Below are 3,433 nucleotides of genomic sequence, written 5' to 3'. Positions count from 1 at the left end.
TAAAGTAAAACAAAGAACTAAAGAGATGGAAGATAAAAGAGAAATTATAAAACCTTAAGAGGAAATTATTGCAGAAATAATTTAAAATTTTTTCCAGAACTGAAGAACATACTTTTTCAGACTAAATGGGCTCAATAACTGCCCACAACAATGATGACAATTAACATGCATCAAGACACACTATCATGAAATTTCAGAACACTAAAAGATCTTCCAAGCTTCCTAAAAAGGAAATACAATAGCGAGAGGTGTCAAACAAAGAACAATTATCAGAATAGTTTCTCAGGCACAAATAACACTCTAAAAGAGAGTGGAGCAATACTTTTAAATTTTTTCTGGAGGAAAATGATTTTCAATCTAAAATTATATATCCAAAGGCTGATCCATGGTGGACGTTTTGAGGCCAGCTGACCTACAACCAACCTATGCACCCCACACCACCTCCTGTGGAAGCCTGAGCCAGTTGTGTAGCTTTCTCCCTCTGTCTCATAACCATGTCCACCAACGAAAATGCTAATTCACCAGCTGCCCACCTTACTAGACTCAAGAACAAGGGGAAAGATAGTACAGAAATAAGGCAGCATGGAATAGAAGTTAACATGGAGTTTGAGGAAAAGCTAAGAATGATGACTAGATGCTGAAAAGGAGAAATTTAAGGTCATTTCCTGATGATACTACCTCTCCCCTGCAGGAAAACTGCAACAACCAGAACACTATAAATTGGTCTGTTGATGACATTGTAACAGCATAAGTAGCAATAATTTGGAAAGCCAGTTCCAGGCAACTCAAGCTGCTAGAAAACTGCTTTTTTAAGGAAAAACAGACCCCCATCACAACATGATCTGGGCTGGTTTGATCCCAAAATTTGTGTCCTTCTTGGGCAGAACTGATTGTCGTCCTATTCAGTTTGAATCTGCTTGGGTCCTCACTAACACTGCTTCTGGGACATCAAAACAGACCAAGACAGCTGTAGTAGATGGAGGTGCCAACCCGGCATTCACTTCTCTGTTGCCATCTTCCATGCCCACATCAGTGAACAAGCTATATGGGCTCTAGGAAACATTGCAGGTGATAGTTCAGTTTTTCAAGACTTGGTTATCAAGTATGGGGCAGTTGACCCACTGTTGGCGCTCCTTGAAATTCCTGATATCCCATCTTTAGCATGTGGTTACTTATGTACCCTTTAAAACCTTTGTGACAACAAGAATCCTGCACCCCTGGTAGATGCTGTTGAGCAGATTCTTCCTACCATAGTTCGTCTCCTGCATCGTGATGATCCAGAAGTATTAGCAGATACCTACTAAGCCATTTCCTACCTTACTGATGATGGTCCAAATGAATGGATTGAAATGGTTTGAAAACAGGAGTTGTGCCCCAACTTGTGAAGCTTCTAGGAGCTACTGAATTGCCTGTTGTGACTCCTGCACTAAGAGCCATAGGAAATACTATCATTGGGACAGATAAACAGACTCAGATTGTAATAGATGCAGGAGCACTTGCTGTCCCTCCCAGCCTACTAATGAATCCCAAAACTAATATTTATAAGAAAGCTACATGGACAATGTCAAACATCACAGCTGGTCACCAGGACCAGATACAGAAAGTTGTGAATCATGGATTAGTCCCATTCCTTGTTGCTATTCTCTCTAAAACAGACTTTAAGACACAAAAGGAAGCTGTATAGGCTGTGACCAACTATACAAGTGGTAGAACAGTTAAAAAATTGTATACCTTATTCATTGTGGCATAACAGAACCACTGATGAACCTCCTAACTGCAAAAGATACCAAAACCATTCTGGTTATTCTGGATGCCTTGTCAAACACCTTTCAGACTGCTGAAAAACAAGGTGAAACTGAGAAATTTGGTATAATGACTGATGAATGTGGAAATTTGGACAAAACAGAAGCTCTACAAAACCATGAAAATGAGTCTCTGTACAAAGCTTCATTAAACTTGACTGAGAAGTATTTCTCTCTAGTGGAAAAGGAGGATCAGAATGTTGTGCCAGAAACCACTTCTGAAGGCTATACATTCCAAGTTCGGATGGTACTCTTGGGGCCTTTAACTTTTAAATTATACAGCTGAGGCAGAAAGTTGTTTGTTGTGTACCCTGTTTGGTAGAAGTTTGTCTACTGTTTCTCTATGAAGAACTCTTTTTAAATATGTTTCGTTATTGCAGCACTTTTTTTTTTTAATTTTTTATTTATTTATGATAGTCACACCGAGAGAGAGAGAGAGAGAGAGAGAGAGAGAGAGGCAGAGACACAGGCAGAGGGAGAAGCAGGCTCCATGCACCGGGAGCCCGATGTGGGATTTGATCCCGGGCCTCCAGGATCGCGCCCTGGGCCAAAGGCAGGCGCCAAACCAATGCGCCACCCAGGGATCCCTATTGCAGCACTTTTTACAGTGAAGCTACACTCGAGCAGTTCCAAACTGTATGAAGCTCCTCCTCTTAGTAGGGTTCTTATTTCTATGTGAAATCTCCTCTCTTGCAGTGCCCAGTAAATAAAGATTAAATTCCACCCTTTTCCTTAAAAAAAAATCAAAAATAAAAAATAAAATAATATATCCAACAAAAGTAGTGTAAGTGTGAGGGCACGATAGGCCATTTTTAGGCATTCAAGTTCTCAAAAAATTTCTCTCCCATGAATTACTTTTCAGGAAGCTACTGTAACATAGTCTTTTCCAAAACAAAGGAGTAAAGAAAGGAAGAGGAAGATAGGGATATGGGAAAGGGGAAATCCAATATAGGAAAGGCAAAAGGAAAATTCTTAGGATAACAGATGTGCTGCCAGTGTAAAGGTAAGTAATGCTGACCGAAGGAGGTTAGAGGCCCCCCAGTGACACTTCTTCAAGAAGATGACTTTGGCAGAATATCTGATATATTTGAACATACTGAGACGAGAGTTTTATATACTCACACAATTAAATACTATATAAAAATTTAGATGAATCAACACACACACACATCTCAACATGGGCAGATTTGGAAGACAAAGCATTGAGAAAAAAAACAATGAGAGTACTATGAACATTGTGACACTATTTTTATTTCTAAAATAATTCATGGTACTAGAAACACTGTAGGCTTTTGTGCGGGGGTTGGGGAGAACCAAGGTCATAAAGTTCACTTTTCTGTGGGAAGTAGAACATGAATGGCACCTGAGAGGAAGAATAAAGGGGACTTCAATTTTAACTGTAAGGTACTATTGCTTTTAAATGGTTTTAAAATCTAAAGCAAAAATGTCTGTGTTAATATTAGTTAATTCTGGGTAGTGAGTATACAAGTATTGATCTTACATTGATCTTCCTACTTTTCTGTATTTTCCTCTTCCAGAAAGGAAAGGAGGAAGGGACTAAAAAGAAAGATAAGTGCTATGATCACAGCCTTTCCAAGGGCCTCGGCTGAAGGGCCAGGAAACAGGGGCCA

General features: G+C 39.6%; 1 pseudogene; it reads left to right on the top strand.

Annotated features, from left to right (window-relative positions):
- Positions 1 to 494: 494 nt before the first annotated feature.
- LOC112932559 (importin subunit alpha-1 pseudogene) lies at positions 495 to 2,088 on the top strand (annotated as a pseudogene).
- Positions 2,089 to 3,433: the final 1,345 nt, after the last annotated feature.

The sequence above is a fragment of the Vulpes vulpes genome, chromosome 11 (assembly GCF_048418805.1).
Source record: "Vulpes vulpes isolate BD-2025 chromosome 11, VulVul3, whole genome shotgun sequence".
NCBI classification, from domain to species: domain Eukaryota; kingdom Metazoa; phylum Chordata; class Mammalia; order Carnivora; family Canidae; genus Vulpes; species Vulpes vulpes.
Note: the sequence above shows the minus strand (reverse complement) of the source record. Positions and strands in the feature narration are given on the sequence as shown.